The sequence below is a fragment of the Camelus ferus genome, chromosome X (assembly GCF_009834535.1).
Source record: "Camelus ferus isolate YT-003-E chromosome X, BCGSAC_Cfer_1.0, whole genome shotgun sequence".
NCBI lineage: Eukaryota > Metazoa > Chordata > Mammalia > Artiodactyla > Camelidae > Camelus > Camelus ferus.
Window position 1 is genome coordinate 27,344,291 of NC_045732.1, and position 20,554 is coordinate 27,364,844.

Genomic DNA, 20,554 nt, shown 5'->3' on the forward strand with positions numbered 1-20,554 from the left:
CATAAAAAGAGATGAGAGAAAGAAACCCACATAGTTATTTTTGCATCCATTAGGGAATATACAATTTTACCATGCATGTGTGAAATATTTATAAAAAGTTGATCATGTAACAGCCAATAAAGAGTCCTCAAAAATATTTCAGATCTCATAATATCTAACCATAATACAATTATGTTAGATGATAATTTTAAAAATTAAAAATATCCTTGAACATATGGAAATTTAACACACACATAAAAACAGGAAAAAAATCACAGTAAAGTCTGAAAATTAAAAAACAGGAATGACAGAGAAAACATTAGATATCAAAACCTAGGAGATATGGTAAAGGTGCTTTAAGGGAGATGTATAGCTTCAAATACTGATATTAAAAAAGAAAAGAGCTTCAAAATTAGTGACTTATGCATTCATCTTAAGATGTTATAATATGATTAACAGAATGAACTCTAGGTAATGTAGGTAATAGAAAACAGGATCTTGAAGTGACATCTGCATCCCTATGTTGACTGCAGCATTATTCAGAATAATCAAGATATGGAAACAACCTATGTTCATCAAAGGATAGGTGGATAGTGAAGATGATATATATGTATACATATATGATTATAATATATTTATTATTCAGCCATAAGAAAGAAGGAAATCCTTCTGTTTGTGACAACTTGGATGAAACTTGAGGGCATTATGCTAAGTGAAGGAAGTCAGACAGAAAGACAATTACTGCTTGATAATCACTTATGTGCAGAATCTAAAAAAGCGAAACTCAGAGAAACAGTATATTAGTGGTTACCAGGGGCTGGGGATGGGGGAAATGGGGAGCTTATTGGTCAAATGGTACAAACTACCAGTTAGAAGATTAACAAGTTCTGGGGATCTAATACACAGCATGGTGATAACAGCTAATAATTCTGTATTACATGCTTGAAAGCTGCTGAGAGAGTAGATTTTAAATGTTCTCACCACAAAAAGAAATTTTAATTATGTGACCGAATGGAGGTGTTAGCTAAGGCTATAGCGGTAATCATTTTGTAATATATAAGTGTATTAAATTAACACTTTGTACACCTTAAACTTACACAACATTATGTCAATTATATCTCAAGAAAGCTGTAAAAATTATTTTTTTAATAGCAGAAATAAATAAAAACAAAAGACAAAAATACAATTTGAAGGTCAGTAAAATATAATTGGAATGGGGGATACAATTACAGATAAAGCAAATGTTAGAATCTGATCCTCATCTGCACAACTCAAGGGTGAGCCCTGGAGTTGAAAAACAAATTTGTGGGGTCTCTTTCCTGAATCCCTGTCCCTTGTAATCTTCCTGGTGCTTTTCTGTTCTCTGCCCTGACCCTTTCTGGTTCCCTGGCCAGAAACTCGGGGCTCTAATTACTCCACACTGGCATGCTCTGTTGTGGACTTTCATGATTAGACTCACGTCCTGGCTCAAAAGGGAGGACAGAGAGCGAAATAAGACAAAACGAAACAAAACAAAACAGAGGGTTTGTCCTATGTGCTTGGAACCACAGTTCCATAGAACAGAAAAAGTTCCCTCTCTGAGTTTTCATTCTTGTTGATTCCAGTAACTGCAGCTTCTACCTCCACCACCATGACCAGACTGACTGGGGACTGGAGCGCCCTGTCTGAGCTCATTTCCATGTGTCTGGTAGTGTTGACTTCAGGCCGGGAAATATCAAAAGGGGGGAAATGGCCAACAATACAAATTTGGTTGTACTCCAAATTCGGGTGCTCATTCCTGATCTGCCTACTACTATTTCCTTTCCAGGGTCTTCAAACAGTTGTTGCATGCATTCTGTCCAGGTTTTAACGTATTCAGTGGAAGAGAAAGAGGAAAGTGTGCTTACAGCATTTTATCTAGAACGGGAACTGGTATCTTTTTATAAAGTTAAAGCAGTTGAAATTTAAAATCTGTGCTCTTTAGGAATACCTATAGATGCAATAAAATTACATAAAAAAAGAAGTTGAAGGAATAATGCACATGGAGTTCAAGATGATGTTTTCTTTAAGTAAGGGGAGGCAGATGGATAGGTTGATAGAGGTACCATACCATTCGTTTGAAATAGGTTATTATCAAGATGCTTGCTTTTGTTTTGGATGGTGCTTTCTCAAACAGTTACAACCTCATGAAAAACAACTAACTAAATAAGTACATGAATAAAACTGGGCTGCACAGAGACCAATAAAAATGACTATTAACCAAGAACCATGCATTTTGTACACCTGAGATGCAAAAAAGAATGAAAAGAGGAAAAGAAAAAAGAAGGAAAAAAAAGTTTCTTGCCTTTGAATGGGTCAGAGGTTACAAATCAGCGTAGACTAAGCTATGTTATACCAACAAATGTGCCTGAGATCTCTGAGGCTCAGTACAATGAAAGTTTGCTTCTTACTCACACAAAGCCCTAGGCTGCTGCTTCTGGTTACACTGCTCTCATCTTAGTTGTGACTATGATCCATCCTTAGGAATAACTAGGGAGCTAGGATCCTTCTATCACATGATCGCAGCATCTTGAAGCTCTTTCCATCAAGCCATGCTTAAGAAGAAGGCAAACGTGAGAATAAAGACACAGGGGAAAAGCCCTCTCTGGAGATTTGAGGGATCAAGTCTGGAAGATGTGGGCTACACATCTGTTCCCATTCCTCTGTGGCCCCACCTAGATGCAAAAGGAGTGGGAAACAATGTTTTTGAGTGCTCAAGAAGAAAATGAATACATTTGGCGAGCACATAGAATTGTCTCCGTCACAAGAGCATTTTGCAATAATGATATTCAATATTCCATTTTAAAATTATTACTTATATTATGCCATGCTATAATCTCTGTCTAGTACCTAGTACCTGATATACTATCACCTCATTCTAGTATATTATAATATCCTTCTACTATCTGCTAAATATATACCGACCACACATACACACACTCATACTAATTGAGTATGACTATCTAGCTAACATTACCTATAATACTCTCTAGCCTCTTGTATGATTTACTTAAAGAGTTGTTTTTCTCAGTAGGAAAATTAGTTCAGAAGGGCATACTGATATCTACATGTTAACACACACTTCATCATAGTATTCTTAAGTGTTTAAAAAGTTGAAATCTTAACATTGTTCCCTGAAAAGTGTAATTTCATAATTTTTCTCTTCATTTAACAGAGCATAATAATTCACTTAGATCTCCTTTAGGAAAAAGCAGAGTGATGCACAAAACCAAGAGTAACATATTCTGCTGGGAAAAACAATGCAGTCAAAATTTTTGCTGAACTGTCACTAATGCTTTTGTTTACAGTTTGCCATATTAAGGAATACTAAGCCAATAAAGACAACTTACAAGCCAAATAAAAAAGTAATCATCAAAAGTTAGAGGAGCAGATAAGGGTGCTGATTTAGAGAAGGTACAATTTCCAACTTTGTCACTGTAAGACAATAAGCAAGCTATTAATAGTTTCTGTGCATTGGTTTCCTCATCTGTAAATTGGTAACGGCAATAGTACTTATTTCTTTTGAGGATTAAGTAAGTTTGCACATATTAAATGCCCCCATTGGTGCCTGGCACACAAGAAGTACTGAATAAATACTAGCTATTATTATTTCACAAAATGATTGACACTAAAAAAAGTCAAAGACATGTTTATTTTAATGATCTAATTCCTATTCAATGGTAAATCACACTAAATTATGTTTCAGAAAGAAAACCCCCATTTATTTCATGAAAACACCTTTTAAAATAAACAAATTCTGCCTTTTCATATTCATTTCATAGGAAGGCCCCCATATTTTATATGATAAAATATTTCACTTTCACAAATATCTGTCAAGAGTTTATTTTATTAATTTTTATTATTGTTAATAATATATCATTGACATGGGAGTTAAACTTCTTTTTCTTCTAGTTTTAAACAAGCTTTAAAATAATGTTTATTGAAGTGTAGTTGATTTAATGCTAATTTCACATGTACAGCAAAGTGACTCAGTTATACATATACATTCATATATATATATTTTCAGATTCTTTTCCATTATATGTCATTACAAGATACTGAATGCAGTTCCCTGTGCTATACAGTAGGTCCTTGTTGTTTATCCATTTTATATACAATAATGCATGTCTGCCAATCCCCAACCCACGATTTATGCCTCCCAGCCCTTTCCCCTTTGGTAACCATATTCTACGTCCATGAGTGTGTTTTTGGTTTGTAAATAGAACTAGTATCCTTTTTTTTACATTCCACATGTAAGTGATATTTGTCAACAAACTTCTTTTTTTAAAAAAACTTTTCATTTAAATATGAAATATATTTCTAAAGTGCACACATTATATGCATGCTCAATGAATTTTCACAGTGTGAATACACCCAAGTAGCCAATATCAAGATTTTAAAAACCCAGAATATTACCAGCACCTCCAAAGCTCCCCTTATGCAACCTTTTAGTTGCTGCTCTCACCTAGGGTAGCTACTATCCTGATGTTTTACAATGTAGATTAGATTCATTTTGTCCTTTCTATAAAGGCAGTCTTACAGGATGTACTCTTCTGTGTCTGCCTTCTTTTGTTCAACATTTTGTTTGTGAGACTGAAATATATTGTCGCTAGTAATCATTGATCGTTAGTTCTCATTCCTGTATGGTAACCTGCAGTATGAACACATTGCAAGGTATTTATCTAATCTACGGTTGATGAGCATTTGGGTACTTTCCAGTTTGGAACTTTGTGAATAAAGCTGCTGTGAACTTTCTAATACATGTTTTTAGTGCACGTACATATGCACTTATTTTGGGTATATACCTAGAATGGAGTTGACAGCATCACAGGTTATACATGTGTTTAGAAATAATAGGCGCTGCTGAAAAGTTTTCCCAGGTTATTGAAATTATTTTTACTGTCCCCAGGAGTAGGTGTGAGTTGCAGTTGCTCCAACTGTTCGCCTACATTTTCTATCGTCCATTATTTAACATTAAACATTCTGGTGAATGTGTCATGATATTGCATTGTGGTTTAAATTTACATCACCATTCTGTCTTATAAAGCCATTTACCTTTTCACACATTCATTTGCCATTTGGTTATCCTCTTTTGCAATATGTGTCAAATAGACTTCTTCAATTGGCAAATCTATGTGTCAGTATTATGTTGATTATTATTATAACTAGCTGGTTAAAAGAAGCAGACTCACCTACATGGCTTGCCCTGGATGAAGTTGGACTGGTCTTGAGATGATCTATCAATAATACCATGAGTTTTAGTCAGAGACAGGATTCATCCTAACCAAAAACATCAGTTTATTCTTTTTAAAAAGAAGAAAACTATCTTACTTGAATGTCTGATACTCTTCAACTCTATAGCTAGTATAAAACAACAAAACACAAACAAAAATAAAAGCATCCTTGTCTCCATTTACACCACTGTAACAGTCTCTGATTGAGAAAGAAAAGAAATGAAAACAAACTAAAGATAAAGTGAAACAAAGCATGCTTCCCTCATACATCCTATGTCTGAGGTAGTCTGCTAGGTGTGCTACAATATCTCCAGAAGGTTATCCCATTAAGTTCTTTTTTTTTTTTTTATAAGAAGACAATGAGATTCAAAGAAGACAAGGAATTTTCTCAAGGCCATAGAGTGATAGGCCAGGAATCAGATCAGATCTCATTATATCTAATATCTCTATTATGTCCTCAATTTATCTTTTTCAAGAAAAGGCTGTCAGGCAATATGGCTGAGTCATGCTAGAAGAGAACTCCTACCACTTCCTAGCTTTGTGAGCTTAAATAACTATGTCATTCGGCCGAGTAAGACTCAATTTCCTCTGACTAAAATCAAGAGATTATTCAAGGTTATCTCTAGAGCCCTCTTCAAAAACTGATTCTGTGATTTTAAACACTTTGATCTCTACTTCCAGGACCAGTGCTATTTCCTTCTAGGTAGAAGAAAACTGGTCTACTTAGATGTTACTCTTTATTCCTGGTCTTCACTCATTTTTATGATTTTCTTCTTGCTCAACCCTCCAGGTCACTGAAATAAGACCTTCTCTGTTCAATCTGACCTGACTCTTTTAGGCTGAATTCAGATCTCCCTTACGGTACTCATCACATTGTCTATCACATGCGATGCTTATGTGTCTTTCTCCACTGCTAGACTTGAGTTCCTTAAGTACTTATTCCTCCCTAGAGCCCCCTAACCACACACCCTCTGGCACACAGTATGTGATGGATAAACCATAGACAAAAGGATAAATGAATGAATGATTCACTTCCAGTTCTACAGGTCGATGATTTAAAAGCTAGAGATGGGACCTCTTTGATTATTTCTCGTTATCCTCTATCTCATGTTCCCAGACACCAAGTAAGGATGCAATTACAGGCAGAGTCCCAGCTTCGACCTGATTTCAGAGAGGACCTCTTCAATATAAATTATGCCTCTGAGTTATTCTGAACTATAGTCCAAAGAGTTAAGGTTTCTTACTCTGATACCAGTCGGTCACGGGCTAGGCAGAGAAGGGTTGTACACTCATTAAAGGCAAGTCAAGCCGCACCAGTAGCCCAAGAGCAATAGTTAAAGAAGATGCAGGTGCTGGCCTTTAGATGCAGGCACAGAGAGGGGAGTGATGGCTGTGAGCACATGGGGTTCTGGGCTGAACTTTGACAGTGTCTGCTTCACCCTTTTTTCCTGTTCTACTATCCTGTGAAAAAAATATTATAAATCTAGTAAATTTCGGAGACACTGGTATTTGATTCCGTATTTTATGCTCTAAAACATTAGCCCACATGGCTCTCTTCCTTTACTAAACTATTTTATATGCCTTAATTACCATGAAGTGCCCTGAATCATTTCAGTGGGAGCAGTCTTCCATGTATATATAGCAATACCATTTCATTTCATTTCCTAAACCCGGAAGACTTTTAATTCTGCCCTCTCTCTTCCAAACCATTCAATGCAGGAAATGTTACTGTCATTTTACCTTCTTCAACCATAATATCTGAAGCAATTTTTTGTGTGTGATCAATTGGAAGTAGAATGCATCGCCACAGGTCATGTGTCCTGGATATCGTGGAGCCTGATAAAAAATACATATAAAAAGTAGCAAGTGGTCTGTTTCAGTAGAACCATATGCAGGGATCGGAAATTCACCAAGACATAGGGCTTTTAACTCCTGAGTTTAGTCAGATTTCCATAAAACGTAAGCTTTAGGAGAGAAGGAAACTTGACTAGAAATACCCATGATGGTATCCTCAGGACCTCGAACTGTGCCTGGCACATAGTGGGTTTTCAATGCACATTTCCTGAATCAATTACAATTTTGCCTACCTATAATATTGTTCTGTGGTTTTATTTAAACTAGTTGTCAGCATGGAATGACTTCTGCATTCTCTCCTGGAAGTGGGTGAATTTCCATGGTGAGCAATTCCTCTATATACAGTTTGCAAATCATTTTGGGAACCTTCCAAATGAAAGGCACTGTATAAATATACCCTCCCACCAGCAGCCAGCCGGCTTTCCACCGGGATGCATTTGCATCGCTTATGTACATAGTGTTTCATTTGGGGCATTGCTTTTATTTTTATGACCATAAAAGAAATATTCACAGTATGAACAATAATGTAAACTGCATTCAAGAAGATATATATTTGTATACTTTTATGATTCAAAACTTAGAAATCTGAAAGAAAAGCAGGCATGGCATTTTTCTTTCCTGTTGCTGTTTGCCTTTTCATAACATTCTTTATTATTTCTGAACTTTATGGGGGAATTTTGCTGAAATGCTTAAGTCTTTGTCTGTACATCATTTGAGAATATGTGGTGGTGGGTTCAAATGAATGTTGCTGGCAAAAGACCTGAAAATGAAGGGCGCTTGATTTTGCATTTATTCATGTCTGTAATAATAGTTGGCTTTAGCGCTGCCTTTTTGTGGATGGAGTCCTCTTCAAGGAGAGAAAGAGGAAAATAAGCAACCTTAGGTATAAAATACTTTCTAAGTGACTTAGCATGACAATGGGGACTTTCACAGATGGAAGAGACTTTGAAGAGACATAGTTTAGCCTTTCTAACAAAAGAGGGCCTGATTTCATAGAACATTGCTGGAGAGCTAGACTTTGATTTTATATCATACAGAAAATATTTAATCAACTTTGAAATAAATTTCCAACAGAGTTAAATCAAAACCTCTATAAATTATCTTTTTACTTACACAGAATCATCTGTATACAAAAGATGAACTGAATTATAACTCCTTAATTTATATATTTCCATAATTAAATTTAAATGGAATGAAATAATCTCACTCCAGACATATTTTCCATATATTCTAGCCTTAAGGATTTCATTAAAAAGAAGAGCTACTCTGAATATTTAGAGTATTTTTCTATGGCAAAACATCTAAAAAGGTAGACTAAATAAAATTCTGACTCATTTATCTAAAGAAAGATGTGAAATGTAGAAAATTAAATGTAAACTACCCACAGTTAAAAGCAGACTCAATAAGAATCTGAATTCAGTTCCTGTGTCCACATTTCTCTTCCATAAAGACAAAATCTGATTATTTTCTCACATTTTAGTACTAAAACAAAAAAGTAATTTTTGAAACCTTAGCAATAGGATAGAAATGTTAGGAAATAGTTCATTCAAATTATTTGTGGCTTATAAAGTAGATGTGGTTGCATTTTCTGTCTCCTCAGTCAGCATGTTATTGTCACTAAACTCTAATTTCATCCTCCCAGTAATACCAACTTGGTCTCATTAAAATGTATTTCTTATTTGAAATATATTGATATTCTTTTTTATTGTTAGAAAATAAAACAGCAGTTCCTTCAACTGAGAAAAACTAGAAGCATAGAATTGATCTGCAGTCAGTTTTTACTACAAACCCCATAATGCTTTGGATTTTAGCCTACAATCCCCATGCTGCAGCAGCAAACTTACTGTTAACCCTGTTACTAGGGGGGAAAAAAAGAACAGAACGTGTGAGAAGAACTATGTAACATTCAAGGATTCTGCTTGAATAGTAAATTATTAATTTTTGCAATAGTCTAGGACTTATTTGCTTTTTACTTTAATAAAAAAGGCATATTTATGGATATGCACACTACTTTTTCATCCTGAATGTCATATCACTTTAATCTCACACAATGCACCAAAGTATATACTTCCCATGTCAAAGCCTTTTTTTATATGCATCATTGAGTTGTATAGTTTTTGACAAACCTCCACCCCGACTCCGCCCTTTTGGAGGGAGGTCAGCTTTATTCAGATTTTAAAATAAAATCACAATACATTGTTTAATGCTCTAAACATCTGCAAATGAGAATTAAATTCGGTGAAGTAATTAAAATTCTTAATTAGATGCACCTTGCAGCTGCTGTTCGTCTTAATTGGCAATAATGCAGCTACATTTTGTTCTGACACATATCTTCAGAAGAGTTAGAGAACTGAATAGAGGCAAGAGGAAAGTGTTCCCACACAGTTCAAGACAGTTCGCACAAAGAGGATCCCATGGCAACAAACAGGGAGGCCCACAGTTGGCTCTGTAAGATCCAGGAATAGACAATGCTTCACCTCGGATTTAAACAAACACTTCCCTTCCTGGATATGAAGAGAAAGCGTTTTAAATCATCTCTTGCAAGAGTAGAGAAATGGTCAAATGTTCACCTGTCTTTAACACACTTTTCAAACCTTCTAGATCCTCTCCGCAGCCCATGCCAAGGTAATAATTAGAATTCTTGCTCAGTAACAAACTAACTGGCAAAAGCCCTGCCAATAGAGGACCTGATTTTTGTACCATAGGGAGCTGGAGTGGACCTTGGCAACTGGTTCATCTCAACGTGTCATTTTACAAACAAGGAAACTGAGGCCAAGAGAAATTCAAGTGATTCCCTCAGGTGATTATGGCTACTTAGTAGAAACTATACTCAAATCTAGGTATTGAGCCCACAGTCCAGGACTTCTAAACTTTGCTTGGAGCAATTAAATTGGTTCATTGGAGTCCCTTTGAAGTCTAGTTCATCACTTAGATGGGTTAGGCAAAGGACCGTGAGAGAAGGTGTTGAGAATGTGGATTACATGCTAGGAGAGAAGACATTTCCTTTCACCTCTGGTTCTCAGTTTATTCTAGATGATGAGAACCTGTGGGGAAGGAGCAGGGAAAAGAGAACGGCTGGCACGTAGGAGGTTAATCTGGGTGAGTTACCTCCTGGGAAACCACGAAACACTTGCCTACACACTTCAGCCAGATCTTCCTTCAGCTTGGATTGTAAGTTCCTTATATGGCTCCTTCTCTAAAACTACAGATTGACCTCTCTATCGAGTCTCTTGGCCCTCACTCAGTCTCACCTGTGCCCTGACAGAGCTTACCTTGCATTAGTTTAGCTCGTATTTGACCGAATATTTGCAAGGGTTTGTTTTCTTGATCTTCAATTGTGTTTTACTCCCCACATTAAATGAAGATACAGTTCTCTAGGGCCAAGGCTGTTTTGCCTATTTATTGTTCTATTTTTGGTTTATCCTGTTAAACCTTACATTATAAAAGCTTGCGGAATACTAGAGTGGGTTAAGGTTTTCGAGAATCGGGGCTACAGGTGGTGTGTGGGTAAGGTTGAAGGGTCGGGAGAGGGAGAGGTGGTGATTGGCAGTGTTTCTCAGTCTCCAACTGCCTCACCTGCCCCACTGTCATAAGTCAGAACCAAACATGGTGGTTGCACTGTACAGACTCGCCTAGAGTCTTGCTCCTCCAAGTGTGGTCCATAGAGCAGCATTATTATGGTCTATGGACCAGCTTACTATAAATGCAGACTGTCAGGCCTCACTCCAGACTTACTGAATCAGAATCTGCATTTTAACAAGACACCCAGGTGACTATGCCTCTGTTCTAGTTTGTGAAGTACAGAACCACATGTATTATATACTTTCCCAAGGCAATATAAAGGGCACTGATCTTGAACTGAGCAAATATTGTAATATACTTGACCGGTATCTACTCTGTCCCTCTTTTCCCATCACGACTCTGTCTGAGAATCCCATCCCGCAGCGAAATCTGTAACCAGGCGGATGGGAGGAGGGTCCTTTTCAATCTCCTTTTGCACCCCGCCCCCTCACCCCTTCACCTCCTTACCCCCTACCAGAAAGCCTGCCACCGGCACCCTCCTCCCAAGCCCCACTCACTTAGGGAAGATTTTGCTCCTCCCCAAACAGAAAGAGCAGCTGTGTGGAGAGTTACTGCTTGAAGACTATAATTTACATACCAATACAGGCTGAAGCACTTTTTAAAACTGCCCTTTAAAAACAATTATCACCTTGCCACCTGAGGTTTGGAGCGAGCGTCTAGTTCCCCGCTCCAGTTTGAAATCCGGCTTAAAGTGATACTGCGAATGATCAAGTGTGTGTGTGTGTGTGTGTGTGTGTGTGTGTGAGAGAGAGAGAGAGAGAGACAGAGAGAGACAGAGAGGGAGAGAGGGAGGGAGGGAGAGGGAGAGAGAGAGAGAGGAGAGGGAGGGAGAGAGAGGGAGAGAGAGAGAGAGAGAGAGAGAGAGAGAGAGAGAGAGAGAGAGAGAGAGAGAGAGATCGCAATAACAAATCGGCTCTAAAGAGAAGAGATGAAAAGGAGGTTATTAGGAGCGTGTCAGTTTAGGCATCGCTCTTGCACCTTTCTGCTTCCTAGAGAAATGGAACCATAAGTCTAAGGTGACTAACGCAAGACTGGCTAAGCGTCCACAGTTGCCAGTCCACTTTTGCTTGGGAAGGACAGATTCCCATTATAGGAGGCCTCTCAGGGTCCTTTCCAAAAGATTCCCAGGCTACACTCCTTCTTCAGTCTCCTGAAAACTAAAACTCGCAAAGCGGTGGCGTTCTGTGGATTGGCTAGTACTAAAATATCCATTGGGTGGCAGTAACACTATCCTCTTTATGACTTGCAGCAAACCAGAAAATGCATTCAATCAAATGAACCGATCTTGTAGAAACACTGGAATCATTTATGCATTGCAGTTTCTCTTTCTTGTTTTCGCTCCTTCTTCCCTGGGATATTCTGAGTGGATTGTGGCTATTAATCAAGATCTCGTGCTAGCCGTGGTTTGCTTGTCGTTTTCGCTCAGGATTAACATCATTCAAGGAAAACGCAAAGCTGCTTTTTTTCCTCCACTCTTTTTTGAAAAATCATTTTTGGGGGCTGCTGAAGAGAGCTAGGACCCAGGAGACACCTTCCCAAACAGCAGGGGTTGTGTGCTTTCACATAGCAGTACTGTACAAGGAAAACCCCGTCGGATCTGTTATTGCGGGATACTTGTGAAATATACATAGGATTCTTTCTTATGGCTGCATCCCGGATCTGGAAATTTTACTTGGGGACCAAGAGAATCTGAAAGGCTACATGTATACAGAAGATTTGCAAGCAAGACTCCGATTCTTGTCATAGAGCTCACAGACTTCCTCACTTACCGGCCTTTTTCCTTCCTTCTTTTTAAAAAATTTCTTCCCTCTTTTTCTGCCCTCTCCTCTCTTAGTCTCTCCTTTTCTATCTGCCTCTTCCTTTTTTCTCCTAGTTTTCTTTTTTTCTTTTTTCCCTGCTCTGCACCTGGATTGTATCTTCACCAAACAATCGGGCACTTTGAGAACTAACTGGAGGCAGTCTTGCAGGGAAGAGCTGTATGGAATTATCTGCTTTTATGGTGAACTTGGCATTTGTGAATGGGTATCTTGTTCACGATATTAATTGCTAGCAAAAATAAGAAAAAGAACACAGGAGTAAAACGTGGATTTTTCTGAATACGCATTGTGATGACCAGCAATTACCTTACCGACTGATATCCAGAGAAGAATAATTTGGAAGACTCTTGTGGGTAAGGTCATTTTATATATGCAAACCCCTCAGTGGTGTGAGCGAACTTGGGCGTTTGTAATGGGAATGGGTGACTTGGATGATTGCTGCATCGCATTGATGGCTGTGATGTGGCTGTTACTGGCACTGAATGGAATAACTGCAGTTGGGTGTGTTGGTGTGTGTGCGTGTGTGTGTGTGTGTGTGTCGGTCTGTATTTTGAGTGTAATTGAAAATAAATCAAAGCATCACTCCCCTCTTCAATTATTTTGATATGGAAGAGTATCTTGAATTAATTCTGGGTAGACACTCTTTGTTTGGATGCAATATTTGTGGCTCCTGTGTTCTGGAAGGGGTAGCAGCCGTGAAAGAAACACTTACTGAAGAGCCCTATTTAAAATGAAACGAGCTACTCTTTATTCATTAAAAGAAATATGTTTTCAACTCAGTGCAGCATTCTGCTGCATTTCACAGCCGCAATGGGACCAGGGACATCCCACTTGTCAAGTTTTTAAACTTTAAGGTGATAATCATTGTTAATTGTTCTCTAGGTTGTGATTACTGGAGATTATTAAGTACCCTGGGCTACTTTTTATCCACTGGATTACCATTCCGAATTTAAAAAGAAAAGAAAAAGCTGAAAATGACGACTAAAATAGAGAAGCATAGTGCAATATTATTTCCAACATCACCATAATGCTTTCTTTCTCAAATTCATTTGCCCAATAATATAATTATTCCCCCAATACCCTATATAGCTGAAGCTGCGACCCACGTGCAGGGGAGTCGAAGGTCTGGAAGCAGAGACCATCCTTTTATTGCAATGCAGCCACCTTTGGAAATGCAGGCAATTACACACTTCCCTTAACCTTAAGTTGAGGATGTGTCCTATCTGCTACATCTATTTTACCCTTTCAATAAAAAGTTAGAGACTAGAGCACGAAGGATGCTTAAGCATATTCTGCCTGGGAAATGGGATAAAAAAATCAATATTGATGACGTGGTTCAGTGCACTGTACTGCAATGCTAAAGTCTCATATTCAGTACCTATGATGAGAGAATGGAGCATTTACATGTGATAAATCTCACCTGGTAGATTGATCTGAAGGGGAGGGGAGAAGATATGTGGATATGAAGGAAGATGGATGGAAGTCGTGCATAATTGGTGATTATGTAACTTCATTACATCAGCGAGCTTCAGTCAACGATAGTGAGATGAAATGATTGTATAGAGAGAGGCTTCATCACCCTGTTAACTTTTGAAGGCTTGTAACAGCTAACAGGGGAAGAGGAGGATGGCAGGCAGAGATTAGCTCCAAGGGTCCTGTAAACCCTGATCTCTGTGGTCAATTTAGCATGAGTTTTCTCATAGTGAGTTTCTGAGGGACAGCAGATCATGTAAGCTTTAGGGCCGGAGGGGAGCAATTTTAGCCACACCCGTGGAGAGTCAGAATGAGCCCGCAATGTTTCACAAGTGCCCCATTGAGTAACTGGAGCTGATGATCCCAGCCAAGGTCATAGTTCTGCACCCTATGATTGAAATACATGACCCCAACTGAGCAGAAAGTTAAATCCATTGAAATGCAGACTGTGAATGGAATGACTGTTTGGAATCCTCTCAATTTTTCCTGGTAAAGCTTGATGCAGATTTCAGTCTGGTGGTTCCCTCAATAAAAATGATTGCTTCCACCGTGTGTTAGAAATGAGTGTTTTGTACCTTTACTGCCTTGACAACCTCTTTCTGGGCCATTTTAACCCTCTGGGAAAAGAGAAGTAAAAACCTTCAGAGGTAATGATATCCTGTTAAATTAAAAAATAAATGGCGATGAATTCATTATTAACACAAATCCCAGGAAAAAAAAAAGAGCAATCCATTTTCAAGTTTTACTTACTGAATGGCTTAAAGGACATGTTGCAGCGGCCTGTGAGTTTTACCATGAGATAAGCTAAGTGTGCTGTGCTCACTGTACAGAGGAGGGAATACTGCAGAAAAAAATGTCGTTTTCCCTGATGTTTTATTTGGAGCCGTGATTTTCTTTAAACGAAGATAACACATCAGCTCCTTTTGGCCTTCTCCTGTTTTCAGATCTGTTTTTCTCTCAATAGATGTTATATACTCCCTCAAAATGAAACTCTACTGAAATCCTAACCCTGTTGAATTAAATCATCTTATCATCTAGTTGTGCTATTTCCTATTTCCCTTTACATTTATTCTACGTCCCCCTCCAAAAAAAAAAAAAAAAAAAAAAAAGGCAAAATGACTTTTCTATCATGGAGATGATTCTTTCTGTTTTTCCTGTGGAGTCAGGTGCAGTATCTCGACATCCACTAAGTAACTTTGAAAAGATCTGCTTACTCCAAGTCAGAATGGTGGAATGGTGGAATGAAATTTTGAGCTCCGATATTTGAGATGACTTTATTTCTGTAGGACATGCCCAAACATTGATATATAGTGCCAGTGGATTTGGAGGTGTTCATATTGTGTAGGAAATTGGATGTGAAGTTAACTCCTGATTCCTTCCTTCAGGGGTCAGGGTAACACTATGGGTGCTTCCAGGCTGTTAGTCTCCAACTATGTGCAGAAATACAGTCTGCATTGAGTTTTCCTGTACTCTTTATTTTAATATTTTAAAATGACTTCCTCAGTTGTTTTCTGACATAAGCCACACATATGTTACCAAAGAGGGCATATTCTTGAGCTTTTAGACACTCAGTAGTGGATGGAAATAATACTAGAAGGAAAAGAAGTCTCTTAAGAAAAAAAAAAAGACACTGGCCTTGAAATATACATATGCGTGTAATTGCTATCCTTTTACTTGAAGACTGCATATATTCACGTTAGGAAAGATAGTTTCAATCATTTTAATGGTACTTTATAACCTGTTACTTTCTTTTGGATGAGGATTATGTAACCGAGGCAGGTTATGGCATTTTTCTTAAGTAACTCACAAATCAATAATAAAAAGCTTTGCTTAATAGGCAAGCATTTAAACATGAAGGCAGTGAATAGTTTAAATTATAATATCTATTTCTCTATTTTATGGCCATTTTGTCAGTCCAAGGTATGTAGTTAGATTAGAAAATATTCAAAAAGAGAAGAAGAAATATCATTTCTAAATCTGGAAAGTACAAATTTTGTCTCCTGACCAGTTGGCTCAGCAAAGTCAGGAGATTTAGCAGATAAGTAATCACAGTATTCCTAAATTTAGAGAAAAATTTAAAATGAAATTTTATTACATGTGCAATGTATGTGAACAAATCACATTAATGTAAAATGACAGATAAGACATTCTCTAGGAACAACTGTACTTTTAGGATTAATTTAAGATTGTATTTCAGAATCTTTTAGTCTGTTTAATATATACGCTGAATGTTTGGGATGTACCTTGTCTTACAACAGATACGATCTTTGGTGTTTGGCAAATCTCAGGCTTTTGTAAAGCAGACTACTTTGTAATTTGTGGCAACCAAAGCACCCAAGTGTTGATTAATAAGATTTAGAAGTAGTAAATTTTCGGATAATGCTAAATGTATAAAGCATAATTATAATGGTACTATTTGGGCAGCTATAGATAAGGCCATGTCAGCATTTTTATTATTAAATTCCAATCCTTCTTCCATTAGTTGTATCAGGAATCTCAAAGAGGAAGGAGCTCAGCTCTCTGGACATTCAGGTATCGTAGGATTCCGGGCTGAGTCAGAGGGCCTGAGATGCCCTGCAGGCTCTGTCAGTTACTAGCCTTGTGACTTCTGACCCTGTGTTTCCTTCTCAGTGTTCAAGATAATCATTTAAAACTAATAGAACAGTTACATATTGCACTAAAGAAACCAGATGTGTGTCTAAGTGCTTACCATCATGCTATGCTTTAGAGATATATGGAATTATAATTATTAAGAGTTCCCTGAAGTCCTATGAATTTAACAGTGCGTTTTTTTTTCTCATGCCCTTATTGTAAATCTTCGTAGCCACTTCCCAGTATCAATTACAATTAATTGGTAGGTAATATCGTTCAGTGAGTAATACAGACAAATTAAAAGCTTTGGTTGCTAACTTTCACTCAGTACTCAGTTTGTTTCCGCAGTACTCATATGGTAATATAATAGTCTTCAGTAACTAAAAAAAAAAAAGTTGCTTTTGAGCATCATTCAAAGAATGGTAATGAAGGGTTTTGTGTGTGAGAGTGTTTTAAGCTGATTGCTTTTTGTTTTTTCTTAATGCTCCTGAGAACTTAGGTGTTTCTGTTTTTGTTGCCAAGAATACACAACCAAGGGTCACAAACGCACTTGATGCTACTTCTTAAATTGGGTCAATTAACTAAAAAGCTACATTCATGTAGCACTTTATTAACCAAAGCATAATGCATTTGAATACTTAGCATAATAGAGGACATAAGAATGTGAAGATAATAGTTCTGTTCTCGAATTTGCTAGTTGCAATAATTACTAATGTTCTTTAGGGGGAGGCAATCCCCCATGTGTCACTACTGACACTGCGTTTCTCCAGTGTTCTTGTATCTTAACATAAATATATTTACATATATGAAGATAGGGAATAGTTAGTGATATGACCTTCTGGATATGTTTCTAAGTGGCTAAATAATCAGGTTAAAGAGTAAGGTTTTATATTTTTGGTTAAGGTGGAATTGGAAAGTGGAAAATTAACCCTGTAAATAGAAGTAAATATACATGGACTTAAAGAACTTCCCTGTTATAGAGCGACCTCCTTTTCCTGACTCCCGGGGTCCTGCTTTTTACATTAAGGATCCCTAATATTTCTTTGTTTCAGATGAATTTGATCACACCTGATTATGCGACTACATTGATGCCTATAAATAGCAAGCATTCTCTTGGTTTCCTATATTTTAAAAATGCATATTCCTTACATCTTCTGGAAATGCTTCAGATCCGCTCTCGCAGATTTACAAAGGAATATTATAAGATTGTAGATAGGCTTGTTTATATGACAGATTCTGCTAATCACCTTACAAATACACATTTAATTTCCACCCAGAGAATGCCACCCTGGAGTATATTACAGTGCAGAGAGCATTCCATTACAGGCCAACTGCATGGCTCAATGGACATATATCCCCCTGCTCCTTCCCCTGGCCATTGGCTTGTAATGAAAGATCCTTAATTGACGTGCTTTTTTGGTTCCCCTGTGTAGGAACAATATGCAGGTGCCAAAACTCTAAGCCTCCTAAGGCTGTTAGCTTTAGAGAAGGGATGACTGACCGGTTTGGCACTGCTTTCCTATCACACAATCTGAAATTGCCAGGCAGTGACCTGTGAATAAAGCAGGGGGAGCAAGCAAAGCACTTTAATATTTTTCTTCTGAAGATCTGCTCTTTCCTGTTTTCATATTACATTAAAAATAATCTTCATCATGACAAGCTATTCAAGGGGTGTGTTATAGTTACCATATTCATATGGATAAACTACAATAAACTGCGCTAAATGAGCTGTTTTGTTCATACAAGAGATCCAGGTCTAAGAATATATATTTAAGAGTAAACCTAGATTGTATGTTGTAATACTTCCTAAGTCAGGAAATTGTGTGTGGAGTTTGGACTCAAGTGAAAAATGAAATGGACTGTGAATTGTGATCATATAATTATAGACTTTCACTCTTTCAATATGTTTGTTAATTATGTAGCTTATACTTTATGTGAATTATAATTATAATAAATCACTGTATGAATAATCATAAAATTATTCATAGTGGTTTATTTTCTCATGGCCTGATCAAAGTGAGTTAATTGGTAGGTTCTTACCCTGTCAACGTTTACATGTACTACAACTGTGACTTAGTATAGCGATCATCATCATTTTCTAGTATAAAGTTCCTCTTTTTAATTGAGAAAAATTGGAAGGCCACTTAATCATAGTTGTACTTCCAGTATCAGTTGACTGAGAAAATGCATAATAATAATAACAATAAATTATTATGAATATCACAAATCTTTAAAAATGAATTTGTATATAGTCACAACAGGGTCTACTTACATTACACTATCTACCTAGGAAGTTTGGTGTCTATGACATTTCTAGACCCCTTCGAATAACTCCTGTGGCCCCAGTGAAAAAAAAAAGGAGTATATGTCTAGAGTCAAAATACTTGCATTGCACAGACACTCAAATTATGTTTATCTTACACGCAAAATTAAAGGCAGATGGACATAGTGATGGAATGTGGATTTTAGGATGGATAGACATAGAGCCCTAAGAACATACATTTAAAGTTCCCACACGGGTAAATTCACATTCAAATTTTGGGATTCAACTATTATAACGAAAATTGTCTACAATTACAGAAATATTTGCATTTAAGAAATAAAGATTATATTGCAGTCAAAATGAAAATGGATTATTATACATATAGCCAGAGGTGATTACTATGGCCTCATAAAAGTCTAATGAAATTATATACAGTATCGGAATAAAGGATGCCCCATTATGTCATTTTAGCCAACAAGGAAATTTTGAATTAGAGGAATGAAATTAAGTTTCCAAGATCTCACAACTTATTGGCCGTCCCATAATGCCCGATTCACATTTCTTGATATGATACAAGCCTTCAGTTGAATACTAGTTACACAGCAAGTTGTCCTGGTGTATGATTTTCTTTAGTAGCGTGCAGCATAAGAAAAGTAATTGTTCTTGACGAGGCAAATTCTAGTGCATCTCATCTTTTAGCTCACTTTATTCACCTGTGATCACTTACGTGGTGCCCGCACTCAGAATTTGTGGACTTTATTTTTTCTTTATGCACACTGAGCCATTCTTGACCTCATTTGATCTCTGGAGACACAATATAGAAAGAGTTGAGAAAATAGGTCGCTGGTGGGGCCTCCTTGCCTTTTCCGTCCTGTCCTCTTTCCCATTAGCAGGAAACTGCTCTTCTTTGGAGCCCTTCGTTTTTCCCGACTCTCCTGCACATCTGCTCTGGACAGTCCTGGCATTTAGGACTGCCATCATTCTCCCAGTGTGGCATGCTGCCTTCTTCCTTTCAAAGTGCCCCACCAAGGGGTCTTATCAAAAGATCTTTGAGCTCCATTTTATCTCACTTTGAAGAGACAGAATTTCATACTTCATTTCTTCGTCAACAGAGTCCCTCTGCTTACAGAGACAATAATGAACCAGTTTGGGAATAGTCAGGACAGTATTATTTTTTATCAAGTTTATCAAGATACCACCACACAGCTGTGTGAAGGAGATACAGCAGTGTATGTCTGTGCGCGCGCGCGCGTGTGTGTAATTTTTGTCCAGATGTTTAACATATGAATCACTGTTAATATGCTAAAGCAAAAAGTTTGGAATAATAGGGTTTTCCCCTTCATATTATAATAGTGACATTTGGAGAAAATATGCCATTAATTTTTTTTCCGACTCAGAAAAAAATGGCTTCAATAGAGTGCATTTTGGATGATGAGGCAGGGTGGGGGCTGTGGAGGACATCCTTTATTTCAGGTTGGATCTTGCAGTGTCTTCCCGCCCCCTATTGTACCTGCTTGAATAAATGACATTAGCTATGAACACTGTGACATTCCCAGCCTCTCCGCCAACTTTATTTCAGAAGGAACACAGCCAGGGGAGCTAAACACAGCAGTCAAAATGGAAAACTGATAAACTTAGAATGGTATCAGGTATTTTGTGTAAACAAAGCTTCATGTGGCCAAGGGAGAAAATTTGAATGTAACAAATGAATCTGGTGGCTCTCAGTGCTTGGCATTTGAATA